Source organism: Leopardus geoffroyi, chromosome A3 (genome assembly GCF_018350155.1).
Source record: "Leopardus geoffroyi isolate Oge1 chromosome A3, O.geoffroyi_Oge1_pat1.0, whole genome shotgun sequence".
NCBI lineage: Eukaryota > Metazoa > Chordata > Mammalia > Carnivora > Felidae > Leopardus > Leopardus geoffroyi.
Genome location: NC_059336.1, coordinates 127994688 through 128014589, shown reverse-complemented (window position 1 = coordinate 128014589; position 19902 = coordinate 127994688). Strand labels below are relative to the sequence as shown.

The window sequence follows — 19902 nt, the reverse complement described above, 5'->3', positions numbered from 1 at the left end:
CATGAAAAAGCAAATGTTAAAATCAGCAGCCAATTGCAAACTGCTTGAGTTCACAACCCCGAGATCAAGAGTAGCATGGTCTACCGACTGAGCCAGCCAGGTGCCCTGTTTCAAGATGTTTTTGAGTAAAAGAACGTGGGGGACTTTTTCTTCCAAATATTAAGCCTTCCAAAGCTACAATCATTAAAAACATTAAATATGTGATACCAGTATAAGACTCAACGAACATTTTAATGGGCACAAGATACCGCCTTGGGGCGGACGGCAGCATACAATAAAAGTACCATCACAACCCCACGGAGAAGCAGGGGTGCACGTAACAAATGGGGTTAGATTTAACATTATGGTTTTAGGAAAGTCTCCCAGAGGGGTCTTGTTTTGAGCCATGGCGGTTGATCGAAATTATCACAGTAAGAACAAAATATTCATGAATTTCCTAAGTTCTGAATTGTGCACTCGAGACTCAAACTCATCAAACTCTTTCATGAACCCTTATCAGTAATAAAGTTTAATCCTTACTCCCAACACTTTTCTTTGAGAATAGAAGGTAAGAAACACCATAATAGAAAGAGGTTTTGTAATATTCCTTCTCAGCTGTAGGTATTACCCAATTTGGTTATAAAGTGTGATGAGTCTATAAATTGAATACATACTTTATCTCCACGGGGCCCCCAGATATTTTTGTCCAGTATGTTCTTAATAGTTTTTTATTCTTTAGATTTTTTTAAGTGGTCCCCTGAACAACTGATTCAGAAGTATGCTGGCAGACACACATATTTAAGGATCTTCGGTGTATTTAAATATTACTCAATGGGAAGAAACACTAACATCTTTTCTCTCTTCTCTCTCAGCCTGCAGTGACTAATTCACTCCTGTAAAACATTCAGAGTAATATAGCTAAAAAGAAATATCTACAGTTTATGAATATTTCAGAATGTTTCTAATTTTGTTTCCATTTCTTATGAGATCTCCCATTCCTAAATTCATTAAACTTAGTGATTAAACAGTAAACGTCACACTGGCCTTGTGAAGGGAAAATGCAGCTCAGAGCCACAACAGTTTAATTCACAAGGCTTTCCTGAGAATGTGTGGCCAGGCACCCTGAAATATGTGGTGTAGAGTCTGTGAAAAACCACACTCAAGGCTCAGGCGACTCTCCACACTCTTGTCCAAGCCTCCTTGGCCAATGTAATGCCTGGTCTTCTCTGATTATGGGTTGCTTGTTCAACCTGAAGCCAAAACTTTTCTTTCTTTTTTTTTTTTTTTCTGTGAGAAATGCCAAGATCTTGTGGGAATGAAACCAAAACTCCAGTTTTGGTCTCTGACACGTCATTCCCAACCATAATCCATAGACACAGTTCTTTCCACTTTAAAACTGGGTAATCATTAACCTGTTTTTGGTGGAGGAGAGGGAAGAAAGTGGGGAACACTGGTCACAGGAGTGAATTCAATGCCAACACTAATTTCTAATTTTAATTTAGACCAAAAAAAAAAAAAAAAAAGGAGGTTTCCAAGGGTTCTCACTCTTTTGAAACTTTAAAGATGGAGAAAATGCACCACTTATGGTTAACAGTGATGAGTTTCATCTGACTAGGGCCATTCTCTTGACTTCCCTTGCTCAAGGAAATTTCTACTTGGGAAAAGGAAGAGTACAAACCAGCCTTGGGAAAGTCATTGCTTTCAGCCATAGGAAAACAGTGACATATTTTCATTCTGGCCTTTATATAGAAGAGAAAGTTTGATTTCTAAGTTATAGGCATTTTATTATATTACCTGATCATAACAGGATAAAACCTCCACTTAGAAGTATGAAGAATCAGGACAATGACACATGTCAGCCTTTCATGTCTGCTATTAAAGCTTTGGTCACTCTGCATAATCAATCTCTGTTCTTAGCAAAGGCCTGGATAACTCATTGCTTAGTAGTAATCCCTTTGAACCGGTTCTCCTTTTCAATTGATTTGGCTAGATTTGGCCTATGTGTACCATTCAGGTGCCATCCATTCTGTAGAACCCCTGCTATTCATTGATCTCTGACTATATGCCATGCATTGAGCTAGGGCTTTGTATACATTCTTTTGCTCAATTCTCACCACATTTGAGTAGGTTTTATAATTTCCAGTTCACATATTTAAGAACAAATAACCAATCGTGGTTTTGAAAAGAAAGTAAGTGGTTTTGTCTACTGGGTTCACCCATTCATAATGAGGTGATGGATAGGCGGGAGAAGATTTAAAAGTGCTAGCTACTTCCCTAAATAGGTGCAGATGACAATATCTTAGAGCAAATGTTACTTATGTGACGAATCACCGGCATGCCTTCCTAAGTTATAGAACAGTAAGGCCAGTAGGTACCATTGGTTTAGGGGATGATTCAACAGAAACTTCTGGGCTTGATTGAACCCACTCACTTGTAGGATGAGTGCTGGCATAGGAAACACAGACAATAACCTCCACACTCTAAGACTCTCGGTGTGGCCGATGGTAATGGTGAGTGGGGGTATAATGCTGAATAAGTGGATGGTGGCGTGGAACTTTGAGTCCAATGATGACCAATGGAGCTGCCTGCCCAGGCAGTGGCACTGAAACTCTTAAGATGAGAAAAGCTATGAAGAGAGGACACATCAATAAAGGCATCTTGGAAGAGGTGGGGTTTGCCCTGGCCCTGAAGCCTGCTTTATCTGGAGCAAGACGTCCTGACTCTAACTGCCTTTGACAGCAAAGCAACTATCCTAATAAAGATGCCTCAGAAGAGTGGGCTCATTGTGCCTTGGCGCCCCGGCTCCAGCTCTGCCTCTCTGCGGTTTCTCTCAGCTGTGTCTTCCTCTGAGCTTTGGATGGCAGCATGATGACACAGTAGTTCTAGGAGCCAAATCCAGGCGGGACAAAATCCCCAAGAAAAACAGGACCTCCTCTTTTTCTGCCTCCTTTTTAGGAGCAAGGAGAAAATTCCCAGAATTCCACCCAGCAGAGGTTTCCTTATAACTCATTGACCATAATTACATCACATGCCCAATACTACACCCACCCTTGGCAATAGGAGGGAAATTACCCTGAATGGCTTGTACCAATTAGGATTTATTCTTGGAGTGGGGTTAAGGTGGGCTTGGGAGGGGGCCACTTTTTGAAAATAATGTGGGTTCCTTTAGAAAGAAGGACCAGAATGACACTGTGCTGTAGGCAACTAACTGAGTATATCATACACATAATTTGTTTTACATAATTAGTGTAGGGAGAAGACATTCTAATCAGGAGCAAAAGTGAGGTTGCCTCATTTGAGGGGGAATGATTAATCTGGCTGGAGTTTGAAGGCATGATGGAGAGCTACATCCACAGAAAAGGGTGGAACCTGGGTTGATAGTATCCTCAGCCTGGAGCGTTCCTCAGAGCTTTGACGTGAATGCTTCATGTGCCTCTTGAGTGCATATATCAGGTGCTAATGTACCTCTAGTTAATTGACATTCTGCTTGAAGCTGGGATGGGTATTTTGGATAATGGCGAGTTAACAAACTGAAGACAGCCCATATCAAATAGGCTAAGGAAACTGTCAGAGTTAAGAGACCAGTCAGCTTTTGTCTTCCTTCCAATGATCACCGCCAACTTGCATGAGGCCAGGTGACTTTTCTGCATCTTCTTCCTCTTCACGGGAAATGTGTGGTCATCTCGTTCTCTGGCAGTCTGGTGACAGCAGTCTTCCCAGTTGGAGTCAATGTGGTACCTTCCTCGTTAAGTTTTGTTTTGAACATGGCACTACCTTGGTGCTCCCAGGCGTGGACAAGACATGGCATCTGCTGAAGGAAAGGGGACGCTGTCGCTGCCTTGTGTTCATGTGGTGTGTGGTTTGAGACTGTGTTGAGAGGATGGATGGGACGGACTGTTTTGAGAAGCTGAAAACCTGAATGACAAAAAGGTAGTTATGATACCAGAAAACTTCTGATTTCCCCCAAATACTTCATCTGACGCTCTTACCAACTGCGAGAGAAAAGGAGGGAAAGTTTTCTCAAAGGAATCCGAAGCTCATAGCAGACAGGTAGATTTTCCATGGTCACACAATTTGTAAATCATGAAGCAGATGGTAGAATTCAGGTCCCCTGACTCTGCCCTGTGATCTTTCAGCGACTTCTCAGCAATGAGCTGAGGCAGGTGTATTAGTTATCTGTTGCGATGTGGCTAATTTTCCTCAATAATGACTTAAACAGTATTTGTTATCTCACAGTATCTGTAGGTCAGGAATCTGGGAGCAGATCAGATGAGGGGTCTGGTTCAGATGGGGTCATAGTCCAGCTGTTGACTAGGATAGGTCTGGCCCAAGGCTTAACCAAAGCTGTAGGATCTGTGTCTATGCTTAGTCACATGGCTTTTGACGGAAGGCCTTGGTTCTTTCCTGGCCATTGACAGGCAGCCTCAGTTTCTCACCACATGAACCTCTCCATAGAGCTTCTTGAGTCTCCTCATGACATGGCAGCTGGCTTCCACCTGAGCAAGCGATACAGGAGAAAGACCAAGAAAAGTAGCTGCAATGACTTTTATGACGTACACTTGGAAGTCACGCTCCACCATTTCAGCCACATTCTGTTTGTTAGGCAGTTAATAAGCATGGCCCACACTCAAGGGAAGGGGATTTAATCTCTGGCTCATGATGGGAGGAATATCAAAGAATCTGTGGCTATATTTTAAAACCACCATAGCAGTGAAAGTGCAGCCTGTATCCTGACATCTGAGATGAGTTCACTGTAGAGAAATTACTAAGTCTGAAGGCATTAGAATACGAAAGTGACAATTCTCACCCATAGTAAACTCAGATGGTTCAGTAGGAAATATGGTGTTGGGAGGAGGGGTTGGAATTTGACTAAGGCTTATCAGTAAAAAATTTCAATTATGTTGATTCCATAGCTATGGATGAGTGAGGAGGGAAAACATCTCTCCTATGTGGGATGGTGGGGAGTGGGTGAAATGCCCTGCAGCCCTGGTAACACCCCATAAATACTTGCTATTATAATCAGAGTAACACTTCATCCCTATTTCCGCTGACCATGTGGCCATCGAGCACCTAGGTTTCTGTCTCAGTAGAGACACTTTCCATGATCAGAAAATACAAGATTTATAAGATTTCTTCTCCTCTTCTCTTCTCTTCTCTTCTCTTCTTTTTATTTGAGTTTTTAGTTTAATTCCAGTTAGTTAACATACGGTATTATATTGGTTTCAGGTATACACTATAGTGATTCAACAGTTCCAAGATCTTTTTCTAGTGCAGCTGACCTTTGAACCCCAGGGGAGGTGGGGAGGGGCGCTGACCTCTCACACCGTCAGAAATTCATGTATAACTTTTGGTTCCCCAAAAGCTTAACTACTAATAGCCTGTATTGACAGGAAGCCTGACGGATAACATGAACAGTTGATCAACAAGCATTTTGTGTGTTATGTGTGTTAGAGGCTGCATTCTTACAATAAAGTAAGCTAGAGAAAAGAAAATGGTATTCAGAAACACATAAGAGAAAATACATTTACAGTACCGGACTGTATTCATAAAAAAAAAAATCGACTCATAAGTGGACCCAGGCAGATCCAAGGTGTGTTGTTTCAGGGTCATCTGAGCTCTCTTAGCCGTTTCCAAAGTTCTGGAGAGAGCCTGGCGTTCTGGGACCTGAAAGGCAGACACAGAGTGGTACCCTCACCTTCCCCCACAGAAGCCCCAGTGAGGGCTTTCAATCCAATGGCTTCATCCTGGGGAACTTGGAGCGAGAGCTGGCAAATACTCTGAACAGATAAAAGATAATTGAACAAGGAGCGAGTAGTAAACGGTGACAAAGTGCTATTTCCATAATAAGCTTATCTGAGTAAACTTTCTCAGAGCCCCAGAGTTCCCGAGCAGGGTGTGGATTTGGCAATAGTAAAGAAACAGGCCACGCCAGGAATGTCTGGGGAGCTAATGAATGCCCCTGAAGTGGTTGACGTTCCTATCTCTGCTTTGGATCCCGGCCACCTTGAGGCTAATGTCAGCCGGTGTTTAATTGGCAAACAGGGCTTCAAAGGGTTGCAGGGCCCTGCTCCCAGGGCCCTGGGGCCTGTTAATGTTTAATTGTCATGTGCAAGGGCCCACTAGCTCTTGGTAGATTTGGGCGTTTTATTGCACTTTGAAAAAGCAGTATTATGAGTCTCCTTCTTGCTCCGTGGGCATTTTTACAGACATGCCTTAGGGTCACATGTTGCCTAATCTAAACTATTGAGTAGCAAAGGCACCCAGAGATTCAGCAGGGGTAGTAAGTGAGTCACCTTCAAGCTGGAAATAAATACTCCAGATTTACTACATTTGTCCTAAAATCAAGAAGTATCCAGGGAACATCTGGAATGTCAACAGAAAAAATTAAATGGGTTAGGGATTTGAGGTGGGGGTGGGGAGAAGGAAAAGTCACAGATGCGCAGCTACTGAATGGCCAAAATTATACAATTCTGCCGCTGAGTGGTGGGAGCGTCTGCCCTCCTTGAAGCCGGCTCTGGTACTCATGACTCTGCTGGAAATGCAACGTTTCTGTGTGTGTGTTGTGTTGTGTCGTGTTGTGTTTTTTGTTTTTTTTAAATTTCTGCTCTTGAAAAAGGCCTATCTGCCGTATAGTGCTCATAGAATTTAAAAAGTCAAAAGAGACTGTCTTAATAAGTTTATATAACCTTCATCTAATTACAGAGGGAAGAAATAACAGAAGACAAATACATTTGCCCCCCCCCCCAACTACATGGAGATTGTGAATACGAGAGTAGCTTCCAACTCCCAACATTTGAAAAGCTCTACTTCGAATTGAATATGAGTGATTTCTTGGAATTGTCAACTCAATTCTATTTAATTGAACACATCTTCCTTGAGTGCTTACTAAGTGTTCATATGAAATAATTTCTTTAGTTTTGAATTAGTGGCTTTTCCGGAAATGGTTTCTTTTGCTGTACCGTGGAAATGTATCAGATTATTGTTTTAATTATCTTTTTGCTGATTGTGAATATCTCTCTAAGGAGGAATGTAAGGAAAAAATCTCTAATTACACCATTTATATCAGAATGGTAAAGCATATATTTATGTCGCTTGTTAATTTTGTACGTCACAGCTAAAGACTGAACATCAGCTAAGGTCGACAGTAGCCAGAAGGTTCTGGTAAGCATCAGGAAGTAGGTGAGTAATACATAAAAAATGATACAGCAAGTAGAAAGCATGTATATCCTTTATATGTTTAGATTGAATGAAAATCTCTTTGTTCTCCCTTTTTGCTCATTTCTGCTTCCAAAACGTAGTCCGGTTTTCACACCACGGTCTCTGAGAAGCATGGTGTACGTAACAGAATCACGCCTAGGACCGTAGGGCTGATCAGCATGCGGTCAGGTTTTTTTTTAAGGCAACGACGCTTCACGTCTTTCAAAGGATTTCATCTCTCTTCTCTAGTTATCTTGTTTGCCTTAGTCCTGCGTCCTTCCCTCTCTACTGCTGACTTAGCAATTCCCCTCCTTTGCCAAGAGGAGAGCAGACAGCGCCCTCCAGTCAGAGCCAGCACCCTGAAGTTCATTTGCGTTCGGGGTTCCTGGCCTCTGGGCTCCAGCCTCTTCTGAATGCAGATTCAGGAATAACCTATTATGCATGTGCCCTCCAAATCCATATGCACAGTTAATTAGTTTAGAGCCCTAAAATGTTATGTGATTCCTTTCTTAATAGAAATGAGAAGTGGTAAAGACGGGAGGCCTTTATTCACACTTTATCAGCTATTTTAAATTAAGGGGTATATTATTCTCTGGATAGATTTACAGGAACAACCATTATGCACCTCACTCCTATTATCATTAACGGTGGTAAATGCATGCACGCACAAGCAAAGCACTCTGGGGTTTACACAAGAGGCCACTCTCTTCCTTCTATTATTAACAATTCCTGCTGCACATTTCTTAAATATCTGCAAAATGAAACAAAACATTGTTCAGGGTTTAAAGACTATCTGGGTCTATGTTTTTCAAAGGAAATTGGAATGGTACATTACAAAGGTTTGCAAATTTACTTTATGATAGCAAATGATTATGATGCCTGCTTACCCTCCAGGAACTGCTCTGGGGGGAAAAACACAGGGGTGGGGGGACCCATCTGAGGTTTTCCATGTCAGCACAGTAGAAGGCTCTGCTAGGGGGGAGTTAGCATCTTTTGCCTGTTGACTATTTTCTTGCAGTGTTGACAAAGTCAGGATTAATGGCTGACAGAGAGAGAAAACAGAAAAGTGGGAGAATAGACCATCTTTCCAACGACAGGGAAGAAGCTGTTATCTATCCATCCATTCATTTGTTTATTTATTCACTCATTCCTTCGCTCTATATACGTGGGAAACACCTACTGTGTGCCAAACCGTACTAGGCAATGAGGATGGCAAAATGAGGGGGAGAGATTACGTCTTTGCCCCCGGGAAACTCACAACTTTTGAAGAGGTAGAAATTAAACAATTGATTGCACAGTTAGTTCTGTTAGTATTGCCATGAAAGAGAAGCGTAGGGAGCAATAAAGAACTTGAATGAGTGGAGGGGAGAAGCAGGACAGGCACCTGGAGGGATAAATACACGAGCGTCACTTGAAGGAAGTGAAACAGTTATCACTGTGATGGTAGATAGCTGAGGAAGGCCAGGCAGGAGGAACAACATGTGCAAAGGCCCAGAGGCAGGTGGGATTCCAATGCTGGCTCCGCCACTCAGTAAATAGTAGCAACGGTGGCTGGTGCCTCCTTCCCAAACACCCTATAGAAGGGTGCTTTTGCTTTTTTCTCCCTGCTGAAATAAAAGGGACGTAATGAGGGCTGCCACTTGCCAAGAACCAGTTTGCCATGAATCCGAAGCTGGCCTCCAGCCAAGTAAACTCTTAAGGTTTGGATTATAAAACTAGAAGGATCCTTGCTAACTCTTCCTACCCCTCTCCACCCCAGACACAGAGGACAAATCACCTTTGTGCTCCTTCTGACGGGGTCAACCTCTGAGAGGTGGGTCTCGTAGCTCTCTGTACCTGTGCTTCTCAACTTGTCTGTGATAAAGACCTGATTTTTAAAACCTCTGCTATGAACCAATATTTTTATAAAATATGATAAAAATGCATTCCTGGGGGAAATGATTGTGTACTTTGATATCACAGCTCTATCATTTACTATAAAATTTTCTAGAAGCTTACGGTCAATTTCTGTGCTAATCTCCTTGTGCATCGACAACAGTTTGCAGAGCGGTCCTCCTCTTAAAGATTAGGACTCTCCCTAGCCTTCAAATATTGCCTCATGGATCCGGGCGAGCCTATCATCTGAGAATGTATCTACAACTCTTGAAATTATTGACATTTCCTGACTGAGTCACTTCTTGGGCAAGAGGTTTCCCTGCATGACTCCCCACAGCAAGAAGCAGGATTTCCTTTGATAAACTTGCATCTCTAAAAAACCCTAAGAGACACTTACCTTAACTTCTGGTATTTCCAGGGCTGGCAGGGTAGTCCCCGATGGCCCCAGTTGATGGCTTTTTTTCCAAAGACTTCGGTGTCAATGTGGGAACTAAGATTCAAAAACCAGTAGATGTGGAAGGCTGGAAAATCTGGGCTGGGGTGGCTCAGCATTCACTCAGGGGCTGAAGAACCTGAGTGTTTGGAACAGGAGGTATGGGTAGGCTTGCGGTGCTGTGGCTGGGCCTGAGAGAAAGACAAGTTAAGGCAAGAGATGGACAGCAAGGCAGAACTGTGGTGGGGTCCCTGGTAGAGCTCTCTGTGGGTAGACTGGCCATGGGCTCTGAGTGTGAGCAGTCAGGAGCCTAGTCACTGGGAAGTCGGGGCCCTGAGTAGAAAGCAGCCCCTGAGAAGTCTCAGAGGAAGAAACCCAACTCAACATCTTGGCCCTCCTTGCTGGCTTCTCTTCCTCCAAGATCTTTACCAATATAGGGGACCATAATGCTCGGCTGGCATGTCTTTAACTTTCTTACTCTACACTCTCCCTCTAGATTATCTTGCTTACCCACATGGCTTCCATTATTTCATCAAAACCCATGACTTCCAGAGGATATCTCTTATATACAGTCTCTTCCAGGCTCTAGATTACATATCGCATTAACCTCTGACCCTTGGTGATGGGCTGAGTAATGTTTTCCCCAAAGATGACCATGTCCTAATCTCTAAAACCTGTGAATGTGTTATCTTTACATGGCAGAAGAGACTTGGCAGAAGGAATACACCCTGACTTTAGCCAATGAGTCTCATTCCATACTTCCAATCTCCGGAGTTGTGGGGTAAATCTCTCATAAAGGGTTCAGCTCCGTGTGGCAAAAAGGAGAGTGTGGGAAGGTGGTAGAGAGATGAGGCAGCTGGGACCAGACCATAAAGCCTGAGGACACCATGCTAAGGACCCTGGTCAGGCCACATTCTCCTCACTGACCGAGGAAGACAGGACCCTTCCTTCTCCTGCCTGGACCACCATGGCATGTAATTCACTTAGCAATGAGTACACAGGGTATGAACTATGGCCAATCAGGTCAGATGCTGGCCATAAATAGCTGCATATCCTGGCTGCAGATTAGCTCAGCTCCTAGCCCTAGCATATGGTGCCCCTCACTCCAAGGCTGAAGGGACACCACGAAGGAACTACATGTTGTCATATGGTAAGAACAGAAGTATGGGAACACTCGTCTTCTGCAGTTACCTTCATCCATTAAAGGATTTCCACATAAAGAAAGAAGGGAGACTGGCACAGGAAAGGAGTCAGGGACCTGGGTTCAAAATCTGGTGCGACGTCTAACAGACCCTGGGGAATTGAGGAATTAGTTTTCTGTCTTGGATGTCCCTTTCCTTACCCGGAAACAGAGTTAATCACACCTATGCTACAAGATTGTTGTGAGGTTCAAATGAGAACAGGTCTGGAAAAGTGCTTTTTTTTTTTTTTTTTATATGTGCTGTTTAGAGCAAATAAAGCAAAAACAGCAAAATACCACAAATCTATTACTGAAAGGTCTTAGCCTTAAAGGACACAGACTTTTCAGGGCCCACTGTAGAAACCATTCACTTCTTATCAAATAATGGTTGAAGCCCTATGCATTCCAAGAATTGTTCTTACGTACATACTTTCAGAAAATCTGTTACCGTCCATTGTGTTGAGGATGTCAACTGTACGTCTTCTCTCATCGGGACCCATGAGTGGGTTTGGTGCCTTCTCCATCTTCTTCCTTGGCCTCCTGCCTGAACCATCCCTAAATTCTTCCTCTACCGTCTTTTTCCTAGGTTCCCTTCACCTGTGGTGGCAGCCATCATGGCATCTGCTTTTAGCTCAGCTTGTCGAGACAGTGCCGCTAAATGAAAGCAGGTCTGTCTGTTAGAGGGAGCTGAGTATACTTGTGCTTGTGCTCAGGTAAGGCACTTGAACTTCCCTAGAGGCCTTGCAGAGTTACAGTGTCTTCATCCCAATGGGTAGCTGTCATGGGAGGAGTCCAGGTACTGGGGTAGCCAATGGCGAAGCTATTTGCAGGTGAAGTAGTGATAAAGGAGGATCTCTGAGCACTTTTCACTCACTATCATCTTCTAGAAGAGGTCTTCATTTACTATCAGAGTCTCTGCATTGATCTCTCAGGTTCAGCTGTCTCACTGGTACAATTGGGATTACAACACTAAGAATATCGTTCTTTTTTTTTTTATTTTTTTTTCAACGTTTATTTATTTTTGGGACAGAGAGAGACAGAGCATGAACGGGGGAGGGGCAGAGAGAGAGGGAGACACAGAATCGGAAACAGGCTCCAGGCTCTGAGCCATCAGCCCAGAGCCTGACGCGGGGCTCGAACTCACGGACCGCGAGATCGTGACCTGGCTGAAGTCGGACGCTTAACCGACTGCGCCACCCAGGCGCCCCAAGAATATCGTTCTTTCAGGACTGTTGGAAGGAGCAGATTGAAATGATCATGATCAGGAATCAACTCTGTAAATGTTGACCTCCCATGTATATCAGTGAACTAGAGCTTCCAGAACAATATACCGCAGGCTGGGTGGCTTACATCACAGAAATTTATTTCCTCATAGTTCTGGAGGCTGGACATCCAAGATCAAGGTGTCAGCAGGGTTGGTTTCTGGTGAAGTCTCTCTCCTTCTTTCTGTGTCCTCACATGGCCTTCCCTTGATATGCGCACAACCCTGTGCATCTCCTTTTGTGATACGGACGCCAATCCTGTTGGTTTAGGGCCCCACCATTATGATCTCATTTAATCTTAATTGCCTCCTAAAAGCCCTGTTTCTGAATACAGTCACAACGAGTGCTAGGGATACAACGCATGAATTTAGAGGGAGACACAATTCAGTCCATAACACCCAGTGTTCATGCAGAACAACATTATTATAATGCTCATCTTGGAAACAAACACGAATAGGCCACAAATTTTTTCCAAGGTGAAATCTTTGGAAAGTGAATCATCAGTAGGAACATTTCCAGAATAAAATTAGATTGTGCCCTTTCACCTCTTTATGCACCCGAATTCCAGCTATCCATCCAGCCCATATCAGACTGCATTTCTTCATTACAATTATCTCTTGGAGATCTGTGCAGTCACTGAACAGGGAGTCATTTCCCCAGGGATACTGCTGATCCTGGCCGGCACTCAGAGCTTTCTCAGCTTCTGGGCTGTGAGCATAGATGTGGGCCCTGGACTTCCCAGAGTTTTCCTCTCACCAGCTTCTCACGTGGAGCTATGCCATGGAATAATGCAGTTTCTATCTGCAGCTCAGGATAACTGACTGACTGAGAACAATCCTGTCCTTTTACCAGAAAGCTTGCCCAGCATTGAAAGGGCCAAATAAAAAATCATTCTTCTGAATAGAAATCCTATTTGGGGCGATTTCTATCAGGGGCCATCTCATCCATTGGCTGAGCTGTGGACTGTAGAAGAGAGACTCAGGGGGCAGACCACTGAGGATGGGAGGAACCTTGTCCAGGACAGGAAAGTAAGATCGCTATTCTTGTTCAGCCTGGGCATGAAGAGGAAATGAGTCAGAGGCTCCTATGAAGCAAACAGCAGCAGGAATGGAACCAAAATACCTAGTATTAAGGATAACTCTTGATCGAACTAAGAGATTTTTTATTTCAAGGCTTCTTTTGGTCCTAAGCTATTTCCAGTAAAAAAAAAAAATGAGTTACATAGCAGAAAAGGGACAAGGGCCTTCTCATATTCACTTGGGGCTGCTTAGCCAATTCATTCAGCTCTTTGTCATGGGGCAAGTTGGGTCTGGGGACTGAAGGAGAGAGGTCAAGTCTTCCAACTCAGAGCTGGTGATGGTTGGAGACAGAAGCTGGAAGGAGCTCAGTAGAGAGCCAGCCCTCCAGTGTGTCCTATGCTGGGGGTGGAGGGGTGGTGCCCTGGCTTAAATTGCATTCTCTGTGCTTCTGGATTAATGTTACCATTTCTCCATTTTGTTCCTGTAGGTATAGTCATGCATTTATTTAACAAAGGCAACAGAACAGGAATGCTGGACACTGGAAATGCAGAGATTACTGGGAGACACCAGGACACTTGAAATCTGGAGGAGGAAACCTAAGAGGTGGGTGGGAACCAGGTTTGGTTTATTCAGCTGCTTAAATATGTCACTGAGGACGCAGTTCTCTGTTATACCAACTACAGCCTCTATTTCAACCTGAAGCCTTTGTTGGCTCCCAATTGTGGCCAGTAGTAAAGTAAAGGGGGCTATTCACTGTCTTGTCCATACCCACAGGAGAGAGAGAAAGCCTCTTCTCAAACCATAAAACTTCCATGGGGCCAACTTAGATGCATAACCCTGGTCCTGTCACTATTGTTAGTGCAATGCCATCCTGGGACCCAATGCCATTCTGATCCCAACTCTTGAAGGAGTCAGAGGTACCACGATGGGCTGAGACAAGCCAGAAGTCTCAGATGAGTGTGAAACCACATTGCTGGTCCACACTGGGAAGATGGGATGGGGCCTTAGAAGAAGCCATTGCACAAACCGCACCAGAACGAATTCTTTCTGTTACTTTCGTTAATTTTACTTGAAATTGGCATGCACACAGTTTAATAAAAATCAACTAGTGCCAGTGTATTTATGATAATGAAACAAATAACAACTTTCTCTTCCCAAACCCTGCTCTCAGCCCTCAGAGGCACCATTACAAGTTTTTTCGTTGTTTCTCTTTGGATAACACCTTGCCTTGTCTTAAGTCATACACTTACACTGATTTTTTTTTTCCCTGATGAATACATTTAAACATTATCGGTTAAATTTCCGTACTAACAGGTGAGGATTTGTCTCTTTTCTCCTTTTCTTTCCCACTGTACCACTCCTGTACGTCCCCTTCCCTCCCTCTATTCCAGGGGTCAAGCATCTACCACCTGTGGGTCAAATCCAGCCAGCAGCTTGTCTCTGAGATAACAATGGTTTTCACATTTTAAAAGAGTTATAAACATAAATATGCTGAGGAGATGATATATAGCCCATAAAACCTAAAATATTTACGGTCTTGCCCTTCGTAGGAAAAGTTTACCAAATGCTGCTCTACCTTTCTCATAGAGTAGTATTAAAATTTTAGCAACATCAGAAATGACTTTTTACATGGTTATGACTAAGTGAACATTGCTTATTATAAGCCCAAGTGATGCACTGTGATAATATTCCCTTGTACATTTTTTTGAATCTGGTCTTAATAATTGTACTGATTTGTCACCAGTCCAGTTTTTCAACTCTCTTCAATCATTGCCAGGCTCTAGAAAATGTATTGAATGTCTATTAATGTTATTTTTTTAAAGCATAATTTATTGTCAAATTGGCTTACATACAACACCGAGAGCTCATCCCAACAAGTGCCCTCCTCAATGCCCATGTCCCATTTTCCCCTCTCCCCCACCAGCCCCCATCAGCCCTCCGTTTGTTCTCTGTATTTAAGAGTCTCTTGTGGTTTGCCTCCCTCCCTTTGTGTTTGTAACTATTTTTTTCCCCTCCCGTTACCCTATGGTCTTCTGTTAAGTTTCTCAACATCCACATTACTTTTAAATCCCAAAAATGTTTTGTATCGTGGGCCAATGTTTGTGTCCCCCCAAACCCATATGTTGAATCCCTGATGTGATGGTATTTGGAGGGGGAGGCTTTGGGAGGTACCTAGCTCATGAGGGCGGAGCCATGGTGAATCAGATTTGTGCCCCTACAAGAACAGAGAGATGATCTTCCTCTTCTGTGTACCTTTTTTGTTCTATTTTTATCTAAAAAAAACTTGTGGAAATCTATTATCTGCTTAATATTTCCATTCTTGTTCCCTTTGTCATTGTGGGTTTATACTTGTTTTTTTTTTTTTTTTCCTTTGTTAGTATTTTAGTTGGAGGAGAGTTCATCAAAGCCTATGGTCAATATATTCTGCTTAACTGTAGGTATAAGTAACTCTACTACAGCTAGAATGTTGAGGAAAAGAAAGAGGTGCAGAATGTACTATGAGAGATCCAAGGGTTTCCCTTTGGTGAATTTCATGGGAAAACAATTTCATGGGAAAAGGGGATACTTGAGCTCAACCTGATGGATTGATATTAATCAGGCAGGTGGATGTGGGGTATGGGAAAGCAGTTCAGGCAATGGAAGGATTAAGAGCAAAGGCAATAGGGTGGGGAAGGATGGGGCACTCAGAATAACACACAGACCATTGTCTGATTTTCCTAGAGTCTTAGTTGTTCATTCCAGAAAAGGGCAGGGCAGAAACGAAAGATGGGAAGTAGAAAAAAGAAAAAAAAAAAGCAGATTTTTCAATGTTAGGAAGGAAACAGGTGGACTCATTTTCCAAGGAAGACTAATCCACAGGTGTAAGGAGTCAATTGGTAAGAAATAGTTCGCTGTGGAGATGTTCAGAGCTGACGGTGTCTGCAATATTGTAATTCACAGGAAATGTACATTTGGTCTTTGTCCACCTTTCCCGGCTTACAGTTCCCAAGACCCTTGGAATTTCCATAGCAATAAAAGCAATGGGCATATCTTTGTTATAATATTTGGTCTCTTGTCCTTAGTTTTTGAGTCCTTCAGAGTCACAAAGGTGAAATGGGTGTCTTATTAGTCACAAGTTCCTTTCCAGAACAACAGGGTTTACGTTAAAGATGGGATTTTTTGGAAAGCCTGAAAGATGGGAGCTGGTTGCCAGGAAAACCCACCTGAATAGAGGGTTGGAACTTTCAGCCCCACCCTCTGACCTCTGGGGAGGAGGGAAGAGAGTGGAGATTGAGTTCAATCATTAGTGGCCAAGGATTGGATCAATCATGTCTACGTAATGAAGCTTTCACAAAACCTTGAAAGGACAGGGTTCAGAGAGCTTCTGGTTTGGTGAGCACATGGAGATTTGGAGACAGCGAGGTACTCAGAGAGGGTGTGGAAACTCTTGCACCCTTCCTGCATACCTGGCCCTGTGCATCTCCTCCATCTGGCCGTTCTCGAATTATGTAACCTTTTATCATAAACCAGTAAGTTCATAGGTAAAATGTTTCTCTGACTTCTGCCAGCCACTCTAGCAAACTAAACAAACCCAAAGTGGGGGGTTGTGGGAACCTCCAATCTACAGCAAGTTGGTCAGAAGCAAAGATAATGACCCCGGGCTTGATTCTGGTATCTGAAGTGGGCGATGGGGGATGGTAGGGATAGCTTGTAGGACTGAGCCCTTAACCCGTGGGATCTGACACTATCTCCAGGTGGATAGTGTCAACATTGTGTTGAATCGTAGGACACTCACCTGGTGTCCTGAGCGTGGCTTGGTGATATGATGGGGAAAGACTCCTCCACGCATTGTAATTGGTGATCAGAAATTTCAGTGTCTCAACATTTGCTCCAACAATGGAGTTGTTATTTTCTGGTTCTGTGCTAGGGGATAAATAGGTATAACTGTAGGTCCCTGCACTCATGGAGCTCAGAGCCTGGGAAGAGCGGGCTGGTTAATAGTCAAACAAACATTACAAACGTAAAGATGGGATTGTGACAAAGAAAGTTCTCTGAAGGAGAGAAATTCAGGGGCTATGAGTCCCAGCTGAGAGATACTTGGCTCAGGATGTTGGAGAAAACTTCCTGACTGAACGGCAGAATACTTGAGTAGATTAAACTCTACAGTTGGATAAAATGGTTGCCATTGAGTCTCCTAGAGTCTTACCTAGGCTGGAAAAACCCGTATTTCTCCATCGGCAGACATGGCTTGGGGTGTCCTATGAGCTTGGACTCTGTCCTATAGACACAATTCAGTTTATCAGCACATGTAAGACTGAGCTTTGTTCTCAAGGTGTGGGGCTCAAGGTTAACATATAAACCGGTATTTCTTGAGTCTCATTATATGCCCAAAATTGTGCTCTTTCTCGAGAATTTATTTCATGAAATGTTCATTATAGTTTTATGAGCTAGCCAGATCCTCGTATCATTTCTACTTTATAAATAAATCAATCTGGAGTTCGAGAAATGAATTATCTTATCAAAATATCTTCTATAAGTGATGGGGCCAGAAACTGAACCTCGGTCTGTTTGAATCATAAGATTGTCCTCTCAACCACTAAGATATGTGGTGTCCCACTTTTAGGGGAACAGTGATACGCTGGATGCCCTGAGCACACACTTGCACTCAGAGTTTAAAACCAACACAATCTCTGCCCTGGGTCAACCCTATAAGGTAGAAGGTATCTGTGTTCATACAGAACAACCTTTAGACCACAGGTCTCAGGAAAATGTTATCGAAACGAGCAAGGATTTTTCTCTAAATGCATAGAGCATGAGAAGGCATTAGAAAAAATGAGGACTTTCCTTTCTCCTTACTGCCCAAAGCTCTGAGATGGTTAATGAAATTGATGGGTCAGGGCCCTCGGTTGCCTGAGGTTTATTAGTCTGATCTTTGAGTGGATCCAAACTGTAAGCACTCCAAACAGAGGCCACAAACCACAAGGCTGAGGCCCCGCTGATCTCCCTGCTTCTGAATGGCCCCACAGGACAGACAGACCCCATGGCCTCAGAAAGAGTTATGAGCTTTGGCATCCTGTAGTGAAAAGAACAGGCATCTTCCCTCAGCCAACTGCCCTTAACACACTGAAAATATGATTCATGATTCATGAGAACTATTTCTTTCTTCAGAGGGACCCTCTGGCTTTGCTTTGGGTGCAGGAATAAGTTGGCCACAATCAACTCCCCTGAAGAAGTGGTTTCCCCACCACATAACTCTTCATTCTGAGGACAATGGCTTTGCTCAATGTGGTAAAGGGGAAGTTTAACCAAAGGAAAAACTGAGCCCACACTGATAAAACATCACTGTTATCAACAGACTGCCAGGCGTGAGAGCTGAAGCACCCTCGCCTTGCGATGACTTTGGGGGCACCCTCGGTATGTGTTTCCCAACTAACTGCCCCCCAGCATGGATGTGTCCCCCCCAGAACGACTGGCAATGCCAGAGTTCAAGCAATTTGGCCGTTTAAACTTCGACTTACTCTCCAACTCTCCTGCGTGCCTCACATAATTACATTTACCAAGGTTCACAGTTACACATTTACTAAAGGATATGACACTCACCTTTCTGGAGGCAGCCTCTGCAGCACCATGGAAGCCGCTTATGACTTGGAGTAGCTCCTGGTGTTGATTACCACATGCCTATTATATGTCAGAGAACTGTATTCGATGCTTGTCCTTGTTCTCGGATTTAATCCCCACCAGACTCTATCAGGAGAGTAGTAATTGTCTATTTTTAGAAATGGGTGCAAAGGATTAAGCTACTTTCTTAAGGTAGCATAGATGTTACACAGCAGGATTTAAACCAGGGACGTCTGATGCAGAGGAATGTGCTTAGGCTGTCGTGCAAATGTCCCTATCTATTTTAATACGCGAACCAGGTCTCAGGGAGAACAGAGAATGGAAATCACATATGTTCCTGTATACAATTCAGAAAGATCTTCAGTTCCCCCTAAATCCAAAAGTGTAAAGTTTTCCTGATTAAGAAACAGAGATGCCTACGTTTTTAACTTCCAAGTGGGAAGTATGGCCCTTCTAGCGGACACCTTCCCTTGCAGGGAAAGCTTTCAGGTGTGACGATGGAATCATGTGGGACAGGAAGTACATCCTTTCTTCTCAAAGGGGAAGAGTAACCCAGGGCTGGGTCTCTAATCCCACTCCCTGCCCAGCCAATGAAGGTGGCGACCAGGGAAGCCCCTGAATCCTAGAAGGCCATGCCCACCCCTCAGACAAATTATCTAGGGAAGATTCATATTTGGTCTGGTGCAGGAGCCACACACAGAGACCGCAAGGTTTTTATTTGATATATAATTTATAACACATACAACAAATTATACAGTAAGTTAACAAGGTAGACATGAATGTTATTTATTTTTAAAAAATGAATGTACAAGTGTTTGGGGAAGCATGTGATCATGGAGGTTTCTTTTTTTTTTTTTTTTTTTTTTAGATGCTGATACATGTATATTTTCCTAAAAGTTTTGAGACAACCATAATCTAAAGGGGGAGACTGATGTGACCGGAAAACAGTACAAAGTACCATTGGGATGATTACAAGGTGAAAACACTATGTTTGCACCTGGTCCTGGGAAAGGGGCAAAAAAAGTGTAGAAGGAAAAGACTATCATCAGATATTATTATTATTATTATTATTAATGGTGACAGTAGCACTGGATAAACATACTGTTCAGACATTTCAACTCTCAATAGATATTATTTTCAATTATTTAGATATTGTTATTAGTAGCACTATTTAGGCAATTTTGTTTGAATTTTCAGAGTTCTCCCCTCCCTTTTCCTTTTACAGGCTTTGGAATGGCTTGAAAGCTGCATCTAGGACATTATTCCGAAGGAAAGAAGCCTCCTTTACCGTGAAGGCCTGCCGATGTCGGGAGCTTCCTGCTCCCCCAGCAAAGCCTCTCCACACCGCTCGTACCTTAG

The 19902-nt window shown here is 43.2% G+C and overlaps 1 long non-coding RNA gene across 2 annotated transcripts; it reads right to left on the bottom strand.

The window, feature by feature from the left end:
- Nucleotides 1-1233: 1233 nt before the first annotated feature.
- On the bottom strand, nucleotides 1234-18642 carry LOC123581538. Of its 2 annotated transcripts, none has more exons than XR_006703795.1 (4): nucleotides 18526-18642; nucleotides 16721-16848; nucleotides 9449-9675; nucleotides 1234-4475 (listed from the first exon to the last, which is right to left on the bottom strand). It is a non-coding gene; the product is annotated as an uncharacterized LOC123581538 (long non-coding RNA). The 2 variants fall into 2 exon arrangements; XR_006703796.1 differs by having other exon boundaries at nucleotides 16721-16843.
- Between the last annotated feature and the right edge of the window lie 1260 nt (nucleotides 18643-19902).